This window comes from Eulemur rufifrons, chromosome 30 (assembly GCF_041146395.1).
Source record: "Eulemur rufifrons isolate Redbay chromosome 30, OSU_ERuf_1, whole genome shotgun sequence".
Taxonomy (NCBI): domain Eukaryota; kingdom Metazoa; phylum Chordata; class Mammalia; order Primates; family Lemuridae; genus Eulemur; species Eulemur rufifrons.
This window is the reverse complement of record NC_091012.1, coordinates 74301334-74322423: the sequence shown is the minus strand read 5'-3', so window position 1 is coordinate 74322423 and position 21090 is coordinate 74301334.

Genomic DNA, 21090 nt, shown 5'->3' with positions numbered 1-21090 from the left:
ATGACCTTTTTTCCTTTGGGTATATGCCCAGTAATGGGATTGCTGGGTCAAATGGCAGGTCTACTTGAATCTGTTTAAGATATCTCCATAATGCTTTCCACAGGGGTTGCACTAGTTTGCAGTCCCACCAGCAGTGTATGAGTGTTCCTGTCTCTCCACACCAACGCCAACATGTGTTGTTTTGGGTTTTTTTGATAAAGGCCATTCTCATTGGAGTTAAGTGATATCTCATTGTGGTTTTGATTTGCATTTCTCTGATGATTAGGGATGTTGAGCATTTTTTCATATGTTTGTTAGCCATTCTTCTATCTTCTTTCGAGAAGTTTCTATTCATGTCATTTGCCCACTTTTTGATAGGGTTGTTTGATTTTTTTCTTGCTGATTTTCCTGAGTTCTAAATAGATTCTTGTTATCAGTCCTTTATCTGATGTGTAGTATGCAACAATTTTTTCCCATTCTGTAGGTGGTCTGTTTATTCTCTGGACTGTTTCTTTGGCTGTGCAGAAGCTTTTTAATTTAATCATGTCCCATTCATTTATTTTTGTTGCTGCTGTGATTGCCTTGGGGGTCTTCTTCATAAATTCTTTGCCTAGGCCAACGTCTGTAAGAGTCTTTCCTACATTTTCTTCTAGAATTCTGATTGTATCACGCCTAAGGTTTAAGTCTGTTATCCACCGTGATTTGATTTTTGTGAGAGGTGAAAGCTGTGGGTCCTGTTTCAGCCTTCTACAAGTGGCTAACCAATTCTCCCAGCACCATTTATTGAATAGGGATTCTTGTCCCCAGAGTATATTCTTTCCCGCTTTGTCAAAAATTAGGTGACTATATGAGGATGGTTCTATATTTGGATTTGCTGTTGTGTTCCACTGGTCTGTGTCCCTGCACTTGTGCCAATACCAGGCTGTTTTAAGAACCACGGCCTTGTAGTATAGTTTGAGGTCTGGCAAATTAATACCTCCCATTTTGTTTTTGTTGCTTAAAATTGCTTTTGCTATACGGGGTCTTCTTTGATTCCATACAAAGTGTATAATTATTTTCTCTATGTCTGTAAAGAAGGATGTTGGTAATTTAATAGGGATTGCATTGAATCTGTAGATCACTTCGGGTAATATAGACATTTGAACAATGTTGATTCTTCTGATCCACGAGCATGGTATATTTTTCCATCTATTTGCAAGTTCTGCTATTTCTTTTCTCAGTGTTTCATAGTTTTCCTTATAGAGGTCCTTTACCTCTTTAGTTAGATATATACCTAGATATTTTATTTTCTTTGTTGCTATTTTGAAGGGTATTGAGTCTTTAATTTGGTTTTCTGATTGACTGTTTTTGACATATATAAATGCCTCTGATTTGTGTATATTAATTTTGTAGCCTGAGACTTTGCTATATTCGTTAATCAATTCCAGGAGTCTCATGGTTGAATCCTGGGGGTTTTCCAGATATAACATCATATCATCAGCAAAAAGTGAGAGCTTGATCTCTTCCTTCCCTATTTGGACTCCCTTGATTCTTCTCTCTTGCCTGATAGCTCTCGCAAGGACTTCCAATACTATGTTGAAAAGTAATGGAGACAATGGGCAGCCCTGTCTGGTTCCAGTTCTAAGTGGGAGTGCTTTCAGTTTTTCCCCATTCAGTATGATGTTGGCTGTGGGTTTGTCATATATGGCTTGTATCATTTTTAGGTAGGTTCCATCTATGCCTATTTTGTTAAGCGTTTTTATCATAAAAGGTGTTGAATTTTGTCAAATGCTTTTTCTGCATCTAATGAGAGTATCATATGGTTTTTGTTTTTGCTTCTATTTATGTGGTGAATTACATTTATAGATTTACGTATGTTGAACCACCCCTGCATCTCGGGGATGAAGCCCACTTGGTCGTGGTGGATTACTTTTTTGATAAGTACTTGGATTCGATTTGCTAGTATTTTACTGAAAATTTTTGCATCTATATTCATGAGGAAAATTGGTCTGTAGTTCTCTATTTTTGTTGCATCCTTTCCAGGTTTTGGTATCAATGTTATATTGGCTTGGTAGAATGTGTTGGGGAGAATTCCATCCTTCTCAATATTGGAGAACAGTTTATGTAGGATGGGCACCAGTTCTCCTTTGTATGTATGGTAAAATTCAGGTGTGAACCCATCTGGACCAGGGCTTTTCTTTTTGGGAAGGTTTTTTATTGCTGTTTCGATTTCAGTTCTTGATATTGGTCTGTTCAGGTACTCTATTTCTTCCTGGTTGAGCCTGGGAAGACTATGTGTTTCTAAAAATTTGTCCATTTCCCCCACGTTCTCCAGTTTGTGTGCATAAAGATTTTTGTAGAATTCATAGATGATATCTTGTATCTCTGTAGCATCGGTTGTGATTTCTCCTTTCTTGTTCCTAATGGAGGTTATTAGAGATTTTAGTTTTATGTTATTGGTTAGTCTAGCCAGGGGTGTGTCTATTTTGTTTATCTTTTCAAAGAACCAACTTTTTGTTTTATTAATTTCCCTTATAGTTTCTTTGTTGTCCTTTTCATTTAATTCTGATTTGATCTTAGTAATTTCTCGCCTTCTGCTGGGTTTGGGATCGCTCTGTTCTTCTTTCTCCAGCTCTTTGAGTCTATTCGTTACGTTGTCTATTTGCATGTTTTCTGTCTTTTTGATATAGGCATTTATGGATATGAATTTTCCTCTCAGGACTGCTTTAGCTGCATCCCATAGATTTTGATAAGTTGTATCTCCATTGTCATTTAATTCAAAGAAATTTTTGATTTCCATCTTGATTTCTTCTTTTATAGAATAGTTATTCAGGAGAAAGTTATTTAGCTTCCATGACTTTGAGTAAGAGTGAGGGTTTCTGTTTGTGATCATTGTTACTTTTATTCTGCTGTGATCTGAGAAGATGCATGGTATAATTTCTATTTTTTTGAATTTTTGAAGACATGATTTATGTCCTAGGACATGGTCAATCTTAGAGAATGTCCCGTGAGCTGATGAGAAGAATGTATATTCTTTGGCTTTAGGTAGAATGTCCTATAGATGTCAGCCATGCCCATTTGTTCTAGCATTCTATTTAGGTCCATTATGTCTTTGTTTATTTTCTGTTTAGAGGATCTGTCCTGTACTGTCAGTGGGGTGTTAAAGTCTCCAGCTATTACAGTATTGTTATCTATCATTTGGTTGAGATCTAGTAGGGTTTGCTTTATGAATCTAGGTGCACCTACGTTGGGTGCATAAATATTGAGTATACTCATGGCTTCTTGATGAATTGTGCCTTTAATCAGTATGTAGTAGCCATCTTTGTCTTTTATTATTTTTGTTGGTTTGAAAGCTAAGTTATTGGAAATTAAGATTGCCACACCAGCTTTCTTTTGGTTACCATTTGCTTGAAATATCGATTTCCATTCTTTTATTTTCAGTCTAAATGCATCTTTGCAGGTTAGGTGAGTTTCTTGAAGACAGCAGATACTTGGATTGTATTTTTTTATCCATTGGGCCAGTCTATGTCTCTTGAGTGGGGAGTTCAAGCCATTCACATTTATTGAGAAAACTGATAAGTGAGACAGTTTTTTGTTCAGCTTGTTGGGTAGAACTTCATTGTGATGTTTTCTCTCCTGGGCCATTGTGGTATCTGGAATTTGATCTTTAGCTCTTGAGTAGTTTTACATTCATGGATCTTTCTTGTGCTGTTCCGTGTGTAATTCTCTTTTGAGTACTTCTTGGAGGGCTGGTCTTGTCTTGGTGAATTCCCTGAACCTTTGTTTATCTGAGAATGTCTTGATTTCTCCTTCGTATAGAAAACTTAGCTTAGCTGGGTACAAGATTCTAGGCTGGGCATTATTCTGTTTCAGAAGCGTGAAAATGGGGCCCCAACCTCTTCTTGCTTGTAAGGTTTCAGCTGAGAAATCTGGCGTAATTCTGATGGGTTTTCCTTTGTAAGTTACTTGTTTCTTTCTCCTTACAGCTCGGAGAAGGGACTCTTTAGTGGATATTTTGGTCAGCCTGATGACTACGTAGCGTGGTGTTTTCCTATTTGCTATGAATCTCCCAGGGGTCCTTTGAGCTTCTTGAATCTGTATGTCTAGAGTATTGGCAAGGCCTGGAAAATTTTCCTCGATTATGTCTTCAAATAGCTTGTCCAACCCTTGCTTATTACCTTCTTCACCCTCAGGAATGCCAATAACTCTCAAGTTAGGTTTCTTCACATAATCCCACATTTCTTGAAGACTCAGATCATTTCTCTTACTTTTTCGATCTATCTCTGTGACTGACTTATTTAGTTGGAAGGAGTTATCTTCAATTTCTGAGATTCTTTCCTCTGTTTGATCTACCCTGCTCTTGAGACTTTCCACAGTGTTTTGTAGCTCTCTGAGTGAATTCTTCACTTCTAGGAGTTCAGTTTGGTTTTTCTTCAATATTTCAATTTCTTTAGTGAATTTTTCCTCCAAATCCTGTATTTTTTTTTTTTGTGGTTTCCTTGTGTTGTTTATCCATTGATTCTTGTATATTATTCAGCTTGTTTATAATCCATAATTGGAATTCTTCCTGTGACATGTTGGTGTTTTGAGTCTGGTTTGTGTCAAATGGTTGGGAGCTGGTATTTCTCTTTGGGGATGAGCTTTCCATTTGATTCTTTGTGCTCTCCGTGTTTTTTCGCTGGGCCCTTCCCATCTAGATTTATTGTTGGATCTTTACTTATAGGTTTAGTCTGGTTAACAGCACTCTTTGTGCTCTATTCTTAGGCTGTGAAACAGTCTATGTATGTTGCTTCTTTTGGCAAGAGGGGGAGACTGTTGTGTATTGTTTAGAGATTTTTCTGTTTCCGTTGGGGGACTGCTTCCGATGGGTCCAATCCTAGAGGATTGGAGTGATCCAAGACTGCTTTGGCGAGTTAGGACACTGTGTTGTGGTCTTTCAGAAGGCAGGCAGGGTCCACACTAATAGTAGATTGAAATTCTCTTTGTTTGTTTGTTTGTTTCCCTTTGGTTCTTCCTCTATAGGGGAGATTTCTGTCTCTATCTGCAGGCAAGATACTAGCTATGGGGAGAGGACGGTGACCTCGCTTGCTCAGCGCCCCCATTGCTGTAGCTCCCACGGGCAAAAGTCTGCCTTGGCCCAATGTCCCCAGGGATCAGGTTCCACACTCTCGCTTCTGGAGAAGTATTCAGTGTTTACACATGGGCGGGGACCCTATATAAGGTCCGTGGACCAGGGGAGAGGGCCGTCCAGGGAGCCTCTTTGTACCCTATTGCTCCGCAGTGACTTGGCTGTGGGCCCTAGAATGGCGATTGCGCGCCTGCAGATCGCCAGCACTGGGGGTGACTACTCAGGATCCGGTATGTACCAGAGCCAGGGACCTGGCCAGTTCCGAAGCTCACTGTGGGTCCCCAGTTAGAAGGCCAAAAGAGAGAAGAAAGAAAAAAAGAAAAGAAAGAAAAAAGAAAAGGAAAGAAGGAAAAGAAAGAGGAGAAAACGAAAGAGAGAAGAAAAAAAAGAAGAAAAAGAAAGAAAAAAAAAAAGAAAAGAAACGCAAAAAGCCAAACCAAAAAACACCAACAAAAATGAACAAAAACACACTACATAGCACCTCACCACACCGCAAGGCAGAAAGATACACAAATCGGAAGTATATAATTCAGGGACTCAATGTTTTTGTTTGTTTGTTTGTTTTACGTCTTAGCACAGCTCCGCCCCTTCACTTCCGCTCGGCTGGGTCCGGAGCGGCCATTAGATGTTTTTGTTTTTACACCTTAGCACAGCTCCGCCCCTTCACGCCCACCCGGCTGGGTCCCGGGCGGTTTCGCAGTGGATTTCAAGATGGCGTCTGCGCGCCCGCACAGCTCCGAGGGTGGTGGGGGTCCAACCTCCGTGCTCAAAAAGGCGTGGCAGCCAGAGGCCCGGAGGGCAAAGGTGCCCTCCGAGGCTGTCCGGCTCGTGAGCCTCCGGAAAAGAAAAGAAAAAGAAAAAGAAAAGAAAAGAAAAGAAAAAAAAAAAACAAACACAAACAAACAAAACCCAGAAAAAATTTACCAAGAATAAAATATACAGTTCGGGGAGCCTATTCTTCTTGTTCGGTTTTTTTTTTTTTTTTTTTTTTTTGCCTTAGCGCAGCTCTGCCCCTTCACCCCGAGCGCGGCCCCGGCATATCCCGCACTCCTGGCGTTGGTTCAGAGACCAGCGGAGGGCGCCGGGCAGAGAGAGCCGCTCGGCACTTTATGGCTCCCGAGCGGTTTCGCCCTTGCTTTCAAGATGGCGCCTGCAGAGCTCCGGGGCTGGAGGAGACCGGCTCCCCGGTAGGCAGAGACCACCACTGCCCGGGGGCTGGCGAGCAAGGACGCGCACCGGGGCTCACCAGCTGGAGAACCGCCAAAAAAGGCAGCACGGGCAGAAAGAGCCGCTGGGCACTTTTTGGCTCCCGAGCGGTTTCGCCCTCGCTTTCAAGATGGCGCCTACCGAGCTCCGGGGCTGGAGGGGACCGGCTCCCCGGCAGGCAGAGACCGCCACTGCCCGGGGGCTGGCGAGCAAGGATGCGCACCGGGGGTGACCGGCTGGAGAACTGCCGAAAAAGACAGCACAGGGTACAACGCTATTTGCTGTCCGGGAGTCTTTTGTGTTTTTCCGCCCTGGGGCAGATCCGTCCCTCCTCGCCAAGCCCTGTCTCAGCTGAGATCCCCCAGGTTCTAAGGTAATTTCGCAAAAAAAGCCTCCTGTCTGCAATGCGCCACGTATCCCTCAGTGATTCTGCGCTGGCCTGGGTCAGGGCTCTATTCAATTGGGAGTGGAGTGCAAGCCGCTTTCCTGAGAGGCTGCACCCACCCTGGCTGGGGGCGGGTGTATCCGACCCGCGCTCCGCTGGCTAGTGTCTGTCCCACGTTCCTAATGTTCGTTCACCTCAGACCTCACTCGCTCTGTTTGTCCCACGCTGATTCTCCGTGGATTTACACCGCTGTTCCTGTGTGGGAGCGGTCCTCTAGTGTTGTGGCAGGTCCGAATCGATGCCTTCCTCCCCGGGAGCGCAGATCCAGGCCGTCACCACCAGTCCGCCATCTTTCTTCCGATAATATTGTTTTAAATAAAGATTTGTCTGACATAAATATGTGGCCCCAAAGCCTCCAGGATGCCGAAGATCTTAGGGGTTTAATGCTATGCCTCCAAAATGATCCAGGAATAAGCTCTATCAAAAGGATCTGGCAGCACCCTCCAGGATAGAGACAGAATAGTTGGGGGAGGGGATGGCAAAGAAATAAAGACAACAGTTATAGGAGAAAGAGCAGAGCAAGAGACGCAAGGTTGGTGGAGAGATCTTAGGAAGATGAAGGATGTCCAGGGAAGACTCTTTATAGGTTGACAGATGAAAAACAAATATGTTATCTCAATCATTGATTCCATATTTGTACATACCAGGCTACTAGTAAGAGTTCTTTAGAGTAATAGACCATTTCTTTACATCTTTCCTAGGTATTTTGGGACTAATGAATAACACAACAAATGTTACTGCTATGATACTAAATCCTTTTGTCATACAGGAATGCCCTAAATCTGGCAGGGAGAAATACAGTGCTATATTAAATAATGAATAAATTAGATAATCTAACAATAAGATATGAATAATAGCCTATAGCTTTAAATTTACTAGTATGCCATTTCCTCCTATCTGACACATCTAAGAAGATACCTTAAGGATGATTGTCATCACAGGTTGTAGCAGAGAAAAAAAATGAATATTTTTAGATCAGTAGATGAATTGGAAATAATCCTTTTTTAGAGCAAAACTTAACTAAGGAAATTTATTGGTGTCTCTAAATGGTTTAACTGAAATGCCCCCACAATTTCACAATAATTTCATAGCCTTAAGGACCTATAAAAATAACATTTAGCATTCTAGATTTGGATTTTTCCCCAAATGATAAAAAATATCTATTGTAGGTATTTGTTGAAGGCATGGCATATGGCCATCTGAATTTATTCCTTTTCTTAATATTTTACTCCCAAGGAAATTTTGTATTTGTATATCAACAAACAAATACAAATGTTGGCATGGATGCAGCAAGATAGGAACACTCATGCACTACTGGTGGGACTGCAAACTAGTACAACCTCTATGGAAAGTAATTTGGAGATACCTTGAAGAGCTACAAGTAGAACTATCATTAGATACAGCTATCCCATTACTGGGCATCTACCCAAAACAAAAAAAAAAGACATTCTCTAAAAAAGACATCTGCACTGGAATGTTTATAGCAGCACAATTCACAATTGCAAAGATGTGGAAACAACCCAAGTGCCCATCAATACATGAGTGGATTAATAAAATGGGATATATGTATACCATGGAATTCTACTCAGCCACAAAAAACAATGGTGATCTAGCACCTCTTGTATTATCCTTGATAGAGCTGGAACCCATTATACTAAGTGAAGTATCACAAGAATGGAAAAACAAGCACCACATGTACTCACCATCAAATTGGTATTAACCGATCAACATTTAAGTGCACATACAGTAGTAACATTCATCAGGTGTTGGGCAGATGGAAGAGGAGAGGAGGAGATGGGTATATACACACCTAATGGGTGCAGTGCACACCCTCTGGGGGATGGACATGCTTGAAGCTCTGACTCGGTTGGGGCAAAGGCAATATATATAACCTAAACATTTGTACCCCTGTAATATACTGAAATAAAAACATTTAAAAAATAACATGAAATTAGATGTTTTTTTCAAAGTGTTAACCATGAGACAACCTCACTTCTGCCTTTTCTTCATAACCATTATTAGTGAATCTTTGGTGTCTTTGACTTTTTATGGATAGTTGAGTTAATTGTATAATGATTCTTCAGTAGCTGAAGTTATGATAAATCTAATATTACTTTGGAAACATAGATGTCATTGGTGTATTAATGGAAATTTTTAAAAAAATGTGAACTGCGGTATGAAAGCATTGTTACCTAAGCTTAAAGGTAATAATAATTGTTAAGAAGCCTCAAGGTTAATTCTATAGATAGTAAGTACTATGTGTACTGGCTACTACTATGTGGCAGACATTGTTCCAAGGGCTTTATGTTTACTTATTTAATCCTTGCAACAGCAGTAAGACGTTGGTATTCATATTATCTCCTTACACAGATGAGAAAACTGAGTTCAGTGTCAGACAGCACCACATGGCGGAGGTGGGATTTGAACTCAGGCAATCAGTTTCCAGAACCCATTCTGTTAATCACCACACCATACTGCATCCTATATAAAAGAACTTGGCAATGAAAGATTTTTAAACGGTGGTGGGATGGATTTCAAGATTTTGTTTTTGTCTCGTAATAAATAATATAGTGGCTTTTTCTTTTTCCTTCAGAGAATGTGTTTTCTTGCAATGTGGTAAAACTGCATTTCCTGCTAGAGTTGACCTCTGACATTTTCTATACATAACTCTGAGCCTTCTTGATATTATTATGTGAACTGCTGCTGAGTATCTAGGAGAGTGTCATTTACATTCTGTGTTCCTTAATGACCCTGTACTTTTTTCTTTCCCTTTCTAAGCTGTTGGGAATCATACAACTCCATAGGACTCCAGTTGAAAATTCTATTTTATATATTCATTAGAATCCAATAAATTGTTTAAGTACTAACATTTAAATACTAGGATACAGGGTTACTCTTTTAGATTTTTTTTATTTTTCAATAAAATTCTAGCAAATCAAATCCAAGTGCTTATCAAAAAAATAATCCATCATGACCAAGTGGGCTTCATCCCAGAGATGCAGGGATGGTTTAACATACACAAATCTATAAATGTAATTCACCACATAAATAGAAGCAAAAATAAAGACCATATGATCCTCTCAATAGATGCAGAAAAAGCATTTGACAAAATTCAACACCCTTTTATATAAGAATGCTTAACAAAATAGGCATAGAAGGGACCTACCTAAAAATGATACAAGCCATATATGACAAACCCACAGCCAACATCATACTGAATGGGGAAAAATTGAAAGCATTCCCACTTCGAACTGGAACCAGACAAGGCTGCCCACTGTCCCCATTACTTTTCAACATAGTATTGGAAGTCCTTGTGAGAGCTATCAGGCAAGAGAGCAGAATCAAGGGAGTCCAAATAGGGACAGAAGAGATCAAACTCTCACTCTTTGCTGATGATATGATGTTATATCTGGAAAACCCCCAGGATAAAACCAAGAGACTCCTGGAATTGATCAATGAATTCAGTAAAGTCTCAGGATACAAAATCAATAAACACAAATCAGAGGCATTCATATATGCCAATAACAGTCAAACGGAGAACCAAATTAAGGACTCAGTACCCTTCAAAATAGCAACAAAGAAAACAAAATACCTAGGAATATATTTAACGAAGGAGGTAAAGGACCTCTATAGGGAGAACTACGAAACACTGAGGAAGGAAATCGCAGAACATGTAAATAGGTGGAAAACCATACCATGCTTGTGGATCAGAAGAATCAACATTGTTAAAATGTCTATACTACCCAAAGTGATCTACAGATTCAATGAAATCCCTATTAAATTACCAACATCATTTTTCTCAGATATAGAAAAAATAATTTTATGCTTTGTATGGAACGAGAGAAGACCCCATGTAGCAAAAGCAATTTTAAGCAATAAAAACAAAATGGGAGGTATTAATTTGCCAGACTTCAAACTATACTACAAGGCTGTGGTTATTAAAACTTCATGGTATTGGCACAAGTGCAGAGACACAGACCAGTGGAACAGAACAGAAAATCCAAATATTGTTATATTAAATGTGTGACAGACATGAATGTCCATATATTTAATTTCTTACAAAGCTAAGGAGCTACAATAAAATTGGTTTGTGCCTTAGCTAAATCTAAGACAACAAGGAGCAATCCATTAATGTTGGTATAAAATGCACACTAGGCAATGTTTTTATTTCCTTTATCTATTAATACCATCCTTAAAATCCAGTCTGATTTCCTTAAGTACAAAGTTTTACAGTTGACATCTCTGACCATTTCACTTTGACACTTCTTATTGTATTTTTATTGTGGATGTACATCCTCAGTCTTTCAAACACACATTTTGGCTTGTGATTACCTTTCAATTTTTTTAGAACAATTTTGTGAAACCATGGATAAGTCAAAAATTTGTGTTATTTGTGAATATGAGTTCCATTGTGGAAAAATGCAGCAAAGACAGCTCAAAATAGCAACAGTGTTTGGGAAAGAAGCGGCTAATGAACGCACAGTACCTCAATGGTTTCAGAAGTTCTGTTCTGGTGACTTTAATCTTGAAAATGAGCCGAGTGGGAAACCTGAGACAAAGGTGGATAATGATGAGTTAAAAGCTGTAGTGGAAGCGAATCCATCTCAACCTGCGCATGTATTAGCAGCAAGGTTTGACGTTACTATTCCAATAATATTGGACCATTTGAAACAAATTTGCAAGGTAAAGAAGCTGGATAGATGGTATGGTGAGGGAGCTCTGCAGCCAGTGAGGTTAACAGAGCAGGTTCCAGGAATTGAAAGAAGAGAGGAGCAGCAGCAGGTAGATGAGACATACTCTTTATTGTCGGGGTGATGCAGCAGCAGTGAGAATATGGAAAGCATTTATATATGGCTCGGAAAAATAGTGGCAATATGCCAAGCAAAAGCATGATCACATGGGTTTTACATAGAAGGTGACATCACAGTTACATAAGCGTGCTAATGCACGCCTCACCCGAAGGCCAGTGGAAGACACGCCGACAGTCATCCTGGTTTGGCCCAAGAAATCTATTGCCTATACAAATGGATTTCCCCTTAACAGATGAATTACACGACCATCAGAAGAGAAATCATCTTGAAGCTTTCCTTTCTTTGCTGTCACAACATAAAGGTGAGCCATTTCTACACTGTATTGTTATGTGTGATGAGAAATAAATTCTTTTTGACAATCACAAGTGTTCGGCACAATGGTTGGGTAAAGATGAAGTACCAAGACACAGTCTAAAATTAAATATTCATCAAAAAAAGATAATGGTGTCTGGTTGGTGGTCCAGCGCTGATATTATCCACTACAGCTTCATAAAACCTGGTCAATTGATTATAGCAGATGTCTACTGCAACCAATTGGATGAAATGATGAGGATGCTTGCAATTAAGCAGCCAAGATTGATCAATAGAGACAGGCCAATTCTCTTGCAAGACAATGCTCAACCACATGTTGCACAAACAACACTGCTCAAACTACAGCAGCTGGACTTGGAAACTCCCCGTCATCCACTGTATTTACCAGACCTTGCATCAACTGACTACCACTTCTTCCAGGCTTTTGACCACTTCTTGCAAGGAAAAATATTCAATTCTTAACAAGCTCTGAAAAACACCTTTTGCTATTTCATCGCCACTTGTTCTCCAGGCTTCTGTGCTGCTGGCATAAACAAGCTACCATTAAGATGACAAAACTGTGTCGATAGTTAGGTGATACTTTGATCAATTTTACTGCGTCTTGTTTGGGATATAATAAACTACACTTTTGATTCAAAATCAGACATTCATATTTAATGACCTAATAGTTCAACCTGAGCAGAATTCCTTTGCTGAATTCAGGATAATTTTAAATAAAACATTTTAAAACTAGAATCTTCAGTTCATAAGACTTTGTTTATGAACTGTACTTTTTGAGGGAAAATATAAAAGCAAATCAGAAGATAACAATATCAAGGACTCATGTTTAAAAGTACTTCCAGTGTATGTTTTGGATTTTGTTCAATTTTCTACATTCTTTATCTTGTATGAGCAAATCTTAAATAAAACTGTCAAGTAGTCACTTTGTCTTAAGGACACACAAATGCTTTCTGGCTTTTTTGCCTTTCTGGCTTTTTTCTGGCTTCTTGCTTGCCAACCCACTCAAGCTTCTCCATCTATCTTCCTTCCAAAATGTTCTTCTCACTACATCATAATTTCTGCACAGTAGATTCACCTGACCTCAGCTTAGCTGTTCTGAGGAAAAAAATGATCAATTAAACTTACTCATTAAGGTGTGGTCAATGGCTAAAATTCTTACTATGTTAGTCTTCCCAGAAGTATTTGCATTTTAAGACAGTTGCATTTTAACCTAAAGAAATCTCTAATATTTGAATTATTACAAAAATCTACTTGTCAAGGACAACTTTTCTGGTGTACTACAAATTAATCCTCCAGGAAAGTATCTAAGTTTCTCTTGTAAAGTGGAAGTTGATATTAACAGATTTTATCAAGATTTTTCAAGAAAAGTGAGTAGATGCTTAAATCCTTGAGTTCTTACAGATAGCCTTTTATCTTTATTTGTTCCATTGTTTTCCTGAATCCACTGTCAATGAATATTTTGAGACCAGTCTGAAATTTTGTTTTGTTTTATAAGTCATCTATTTTCTTTGTTGGAATGCTTATAAGTTTCTTTCTTTGAAGTTGAATGATTTTATAAAAATCTATCTTGGTCTTAAGCATTTTCTAATAATTTTGTCAAGTACCGTTTTGATGTGCAATGTCTGCTTCCTTTATTTCACAAAAGTTTTTTTATGTCTTGCAATGTGGGGGCAATTTCTGCTCTGTGTTTCAAATATACCAATTATTCCATATTAGTTCTCCATCTGTCTTGTATGTCAATCATCTTATTTTGAATCTAGATTGAAATTCCAGTTCTCCACTTGACTGTGTGGCCTTAGACCAGTCTCATAACCTCTCTGAGCCTGTAAAATGTGGCTAATTACAGTATCTGCCTTATTGGTTTGTTGTGAGATTTGAACTATATAATTATATAAAGAACTTAGTGCAGTGGCTTATAGCTTATATTTGTATTAGCTATTATTATCCAAGATTTCAAACATAAAATCTATAAAATCGAGTACTCTATTACATTTATCAAGGCAGGATAGGGGACTCTGTGGAAAATATCTGAACACAAAATATTTTCTTTAACCTTCCAATAAACAAAAAGGTCAACCAACAAGAAAGCCTCATTTTCTAAGCAGTTTGCTTAGTCTTTATTTAAATAAAATTTATTTTAATATATTATCTTTCTTAACATAATTTCCTCATTTCCTTTGGCTTCCTCTTGCTTTGTAAACTCTTCAGGGGCCCTGAGATTAAACACTTAGAAGAATATGTAAATGCCCTAACATATTGAGACACTGAGCATTGTTAGTCACATCTAGTCACATGAGGTTAAGGTGAGATGGCAGTCCTTGAAGCTTGAGAAAAGTGTTAGTGAACCCCAGAGCACAGATGCATAATTTAGATTGTATTTCAAACCCATATCCAAATTAATCTGGATAGCTAGAGTACCATGTAAATTCTTAAAAGAGTCTTTTTTTTTTTCTTCCTTCAAGCAGTTTCTTGAGTAATTGCCTCCTTGGTTGTACAGCTGCAAATCTGATGTAGGTGATAAACACCTCATTGAGCTTAAGTTCTCTAACTCAAGCCTGGAAATAACTTCATTGGGAGGAAATGTTCAGTGTTTTTGTAGCAAGGGATGAGCAGGACCGTTTATAAATACATCTTCCAGGGAAGAGTTAAAGCCATGATGCCTCAGGGTCAGATAGGAAACTGCTTCAATGACCATAATCAGGGAGTGTTCTTGCTTTATTGCTGGCATGAGCTCTAGGCTCCACTAAGTATTCTTACTCTGCTTTATGTGGTCTCTACTTTTACCTATGTCTTTGTCTCTGGAGTTATTTGGGAATGAAGGTGAAGGTTGTTCTGAGGAATGAATTTAATTTTTCCTCTGCTGATTAAATTTCTTGGATGTGTCTCTGATTGGCCACTGTAAAATCTAAAACTTAAAATCTGCATGAAGACAGGGACTATATATACTATACTTACCTTGATATTCTTAATACCCAGCACAGTGCCTGGTACCTGGTATACACTCAATAAATATTCTTTGAATAAATGAGTTAATAAACAGGGACTCTCTGGTATGTGCATCTCAGCATTCTATGTCATTTGTATATAATCCCTATTGTTGTCTATCTTGAATAAATTTGTTCCCTCCCTAAAAGAGTTACTTTTATTTTAAAAAACAATTGATAAATCATAGATTTATATCAGGGGGCATCCTTTGGATATTTTCTATTATAGTGAAATCAGTAAGTGGTAATAAAGATTTGGAGTTCATCTAATTTTAGTTAATAAATGTATATAATATCTTGGCCTCAGATTCTCTAACATCAAAGCCAGAGACAATGGCTTGTTTGGGAGTATGATCCAGGGAGCAGAAATGAGGGATAGAATTTGTGAAACAGGTAGAGAGAGAAAGTCGGTCCAAGGATACTTTATCAAAGGGGCCACTCCTATAGGTGACTGGTTGCTCACTCCTGCTGAACCTTCTGAGAAGACTTAGGACATACTTCTCAGAATGATCCACTCAGGGCAAGAAAAAGGGAAGCATTTAGCCATTGAATATCATTCCTCATCAGTCTAGGGCTTACCTTGAGAAACATTAACTTCCCTGCACTTTCAGCTTGCATTTGTGTGAGCAGTGAGCAAGTTCCCATTGTGACCTGTGCTGTGGTGTCAGACAAGCACAGGATAGGAAGCAAGAGGCATTTAGCACAGGCTTGAGGTAAGGTGCTCTCAGGTTTCACCTACACCAAGCTGGTCAAAGTCCATGGGGAATGGTTATCACAAAAGTGACTGGAATAAGATGTAAGGCTAAGAGATTTGAAGTAGTGCATTAGAGATGTTCCAGGAAAATAGTGAAATGACTAAGCACTTATAAATATGCCTTGAATAATATGTTTCACATAGCATCACTGAGCCTCAAAAGTATACTTTGGCTGTAATTCAATCTCTGAACTCTGTAGATGTTTCTAAATCACACACACTTCACTCTGGTGTTTTGACATTAACAGAGCCTCAAGATTAAATTACAAGATGTAGTCAATTAAAATGTATTTTCAGGGAAGGAAAATTATGAAAGCAAACTAGATGTAAGGCAAATCAGAATTTAAAGGAGATAAAGACAAACTGCTCTCTTAACAAAAGCAATACAATTTTTCAAGCATTGGGCCTATTTGTAGGTATTTAATTGAAATTAGATTTTATCTGGTAATATTTATGTTTAGCATGATATTTAAACTGTCTCTCAAAACTTGACACTTAAACACCCCCATGCACTTGCAAAGTAAAGATAGTCTCATTAACATTTAACATCAAATTCACAAGTAAGATGACTTGATTCTTTTGTTCCCTGTGTAGGATTTCCCATAGAAACCTTATAACTGCCTTGCCAAAAACTGCTAGAAAGAATAAATACAATCACATCATAATAGCTAATAGAGAAACAGACTGAGCATTGCTACTAGAAGTCATTATCAAAAGAGCTGTGCTCCACAATACATTTATTCATTAGGGTCCAACCTAATGAGTCATAATCAAGTAGTTTTCCTCATTTACGTCTCTTCTGCTGACAAAAATGTGATTTTTACATGTTGATCCTAAACCAGTTTCAGGATTACAAATCTTCATTTCACTGCTCAAGATGCCCTTTAAGGTGTGTTCAAGCAACAAGAGAGGAGTATATAATTTGGCCGAATCCAAAATGTCATGTTATACTTCAAGGAAAACACAAGTGTTCATGTGGACTATGACTACTTTTGCACCAAAACTTACTGGTGACTTTGTCAATTAGCTGAAGATCAACTTCCATCGTAAGTTACCCATTGACACATCCAGGCCCAAGGGATGTGGAAAAGTACATGAACCCTGTGAGTGCTACTGAGCCTGCAGGTTGCTTTGGCAGGATGAATAGGAGGTTGGATCCCCAGACAAATATGTATTTCTCCTTCCTGGCATCTCTCAAATCAAGCACATGACATAAAATGATTTTGTGTTCATGCATTTGCAGCAGATTCTGTAAATGGAAGGTGGTTTCTTTGATGGCACGTGATTTCTACCAGCTTAATTGAGGAAATACAAGCAGATACCTCTCAGCCTCTCACTGTTCTACTTAAGAAATGAAAATGATGAGAAACCAAGTATTTTTTGCAAAAGAAATGAAGACGAAAGTACAATTATGTAGTATATTTTGACTATATAATAGCGAATTCAGAAAAGTGGTGGAGAGAGGACAGAATACAGAGCCAAAACATGTAGGTTCTTTGTCAATTGAGATAGGCTAGGTTATTCTATGATATCAAACTCCAAAATCTCAGTGGCTTAAAGAAAACAGGAAAGGCTTATTTCTTACTACAGTTACTTATCCAGTCTAGATTGACCACAGGATGGAGAACAGGAGGTTGAGGAACTCTGCTCCACATAGTCCTCACTCACGCTGATGGAAGCTCCACTAACTTAAAATGCTGTCCACTCAATACAAAATTCCAAGGTCCACCACAACATAAGACAGGGCTGGAGAGTTTAGCATGAACATTTCTATGCTTTGACCTGAAAGTGACATGTCACTTTGATTTCATTACATTAGGCAAAACTAGTCATATGACCTCTTCTAACTTCAGAGAGGTGGGAAAGTGTAATTCTTTGTGTATCTGGAAAGAAAAGAGAACTTAATATGTTAGTGGGAGCTAGTATTGCCTCCCACAATTTTCATCATGACTACCACTTTTGGCTGCACATCCTTGAGAAAATTATATTTCTGAGTCTCAGTTTCCTTACTGTAAAATGGGGACAATAATTTCCATCTTGGAGTAATTGTAAGTACGGAATGAAATAAATCTTTGCGGTATGGGACAGAGCATCCCATAGATAGTAAATATTTAGTTAATGATGGTCATTGTACCTGCTTTGTCAAAGATTAGATGGCTATATGAGGATGGTTTTATATTTGGATTTTCTTTTCTGTTCCACTGGTCTGTGTCTCTGCACTTGTGCCAATACGAAGCAGTTTTATAATCCCAGCCTTGTAGTATAGTTTGAAGTCTGGCAAATTAATACCTCCCATTTTGTTTTTGTTGCTTAAAATTGCTTTTGCTACATGGGGTCTTCTCTGGTTCCATACAAAGTGTAAAATTATTTTTTCTATATCTGTGAAAAAATGATGTTGGTAATTTAATAGGGATTTCATTGAATCTGTAGATCACTTTGGGTAGTATAGACATTTTAACAATGTTGATTCTTCTGATCCACAAGCATGGTATTGTTTTACACCTGTTTACATGCTCTGCGATTTCCTTCCTCAGTGTTTCATAGTTCTCCCTATAGAGGTCTTTTACCTCCTTAGTTAAACATATTCCTAGGTACTTTATTTTCTGTGTTGCTATTGTGAAGAGTATTGAGTGTTTGATTTGGTTCTCAGTTTGACTGTTATTAGCATATATGAATGTCTCTGATTTGTGTATATTGATTTTGTATCCTGAGACTTTACTGAATTCATTTATCAATTCCAGGAGTCTTTTGGTTGAATCATTGGGGTTTTCTAGATATAATATCATATCATCAGCAAAGAGTGAGAGTTTGATCTCTTCTGCCCCCATTTCGATGCACTTAGTTCTGCTTTCTTGTCTAATTGCTCTAGCAAGAACTTCCAGCACTATGTTGAATAGAAGTGGAGATAGTGGGCAACCTTGTCTGGTTCCAGTTCGAAGTGGGAATGCTTTCAATTTTTCCCCATTCAGTATGATGTTGGCTGTGGGTTTGTCATATATGGCTTGTATCATTTTTAGGTAGGTCCCGTCTATGCCTATTTTGTTAAGCATTCTTATCATAAAAGGGTGTTGAATTTTGTCAAATGCTTTTTCTGCATCTATTGAGAGGATCTTATGGTCTTTGTTTTTGCTTCTATTTATGTGGTGAATTACATTTATAGATTTGTGTATGTTAAACCATCCCTGCATCTCTGGGATGAAGCCCACTTGGTCATGATGGATTATTTTCTTGATAAGCACCTGGATTCAGTTTGCTAGGATTTTTTTTGAGAATTTTTGCATCTATATTCATAAGGGATATTGGTCTGTAGTTTTCTTTTTTTGTTGTGTCCTTTCCTGGTTTTGATATCAGGGTTATGTTGGCTTCATAAAATGTGTTGGGGAGGATTCTATCCTCCTCTATGTTGTGGAATAATTTCTGGAGGATAGGCGCCAGTTCTTCTTTGCAGGTGTGGTAAATTTCAGGTGTGAAACCATCTGGTCCAGGACTTTTCTTTTTAGGAAGGTTTTTTTATTGCTGTTTCAATTTCAGTACTTGATATTGGTCTGTTCAAGAATTCTATTTCTTCCTGGTTGAGCATGGGGAGGCTGTGTGTTTCTAAAAATTTAAATTCCCAGCATTGTAGACCCTCTACACTCTGGCCCCAACCATGACTATCCTCACTCCCATCTAGTCCCCTGCCCTAATGTGCTCTTTATTTAGCCACATTCAGTGCCTTTCTGTTCCCCATGCAAATATTGCTTTCATATATCCTTATATTTATTCATGCTGTTCCATTGCACGTAATATTCTTTCAATGTGTATGTGTTGAATGATTGAATGAATCATCGACTGATCGTGGTCAACTAATGACTACAGTTTGGTGTTCTTTTAAATGGTAGTTTCCTTCCTCTCTCTTATATGCAGTTAACTAACAATATTCATAGCTGTGGATGTATCAGTTTTGAACAGCATCCACTGATACCTATAAAATGACTGTACATTCTAAGGTAGGGTAGGCATAATGTTTTCAGAGGAAACCAAGTAGTCAAGCTAAGTTAAAATGATAACTTTAATTTTCTATTCAGTACTGCTCTTCTAAGAGTATAAAACCGAGAATTTAAAACAGCTGGTTTCTTCACTACTTACTGCTTTCAGGTGATTCATTTAATTCTGGCTTTCAATTGTGCCCTGGGAGATGGTTTTGCTAGAAATCTGATAGGTGGATAAGTAAAGTGTTACTGTTCCTTACAGTTTTCAAAATCATAATATATGGCACACATGCACAGCAGAGAGGAAAGAAGGGAGCATTCAACCAAAATGCCTTTTCTCCAGCCTGCATGCTGAAATATCATTACACATTCAGAAACCTGAACATTCACTAATATCTTGGACATTCTGTATACAAAACTAAAATCACGTATGCAGAACTGATTACTAGGACTTTGAAGAAAAGATTATCTGATATTTATACAAACTTATTAAAATAAAATCAAGTTTTCAGTCAGAGTTGTTGAGTTGTTTTAACTTTGTTCAGATGAAGAGGAAAACAGGGCTTTGAGCTTCTTGAAAAGAAGTTATATATGCATGAAATATTGATTTATCTTTCTTGATCCAGGTAGCCCAGAATACCAACATTATATAATGCATCTCCATTTGTTCATAATGCATTAAAGGGCATCCTGTATTTTTTCTTGTACCTGAAGGCACTTTGTTTTTTTTATTTTTATTTTATTTATTTTATTTTTTTTGAGACAGAGTGTCGCCTTGTTGCCCTGGCTAGAGTGAGTGCCGTGGCATTAGCCTAGCTCACAGCAACCTCAAACTCCTGGGCTTAAGTGATCCTACTGCCTCAGCCTCCCAAGTAGCTGGGACTACAGGCATGTGCCACCATGCCCGGCTAATTTTTTCTATATATTTTAGTTGGTCAGATAATTTCTTTCTATTTTCAGTAGAGAGGGGGTCTCGCTCTTGCTCAGGCTGATCTTGAACTCCTGACCTTGAGCGATCCTCCCGCCTTGGCCTCCCAGAGTGCTAGGATTACAGGCGTGAGCCACCACACCCGGCCATGAAGGCACTTTGAAATAAAGGTTTCTTCAAGTAATATACCCTTCTTAGAAAACAGCTTCTTATGTGCTTTTCTCTACCACTGCTTTCCATGTTGTCTGCAGATACTTCTCTGTATCTCTCTGTACATAAAATGGATTGTTTATACGCCATGGAGCTCTTGTGGAAACTATCAACAGATTGTCATGCCTATGACCCTCCTTAAAGACGTATAAAAAAATAACAGTTATTGAACCAAACTGACATCTCAATATCATTTGAATGAAAGCTAAGAATGGGAAGTTGAAATTTTAAGTTATCTGCATTAGACATGAATGAAAGAAGATATGGGAGATGCTCAGAGCTGAAGAAAATAACTTTTTTGTTGGGCAGTGAGAAAGCAGAGCAAATTCCCATCAGAAGTAGATAGTGGGTCAATTGTACTCATGTGATATCACAGTGACTAA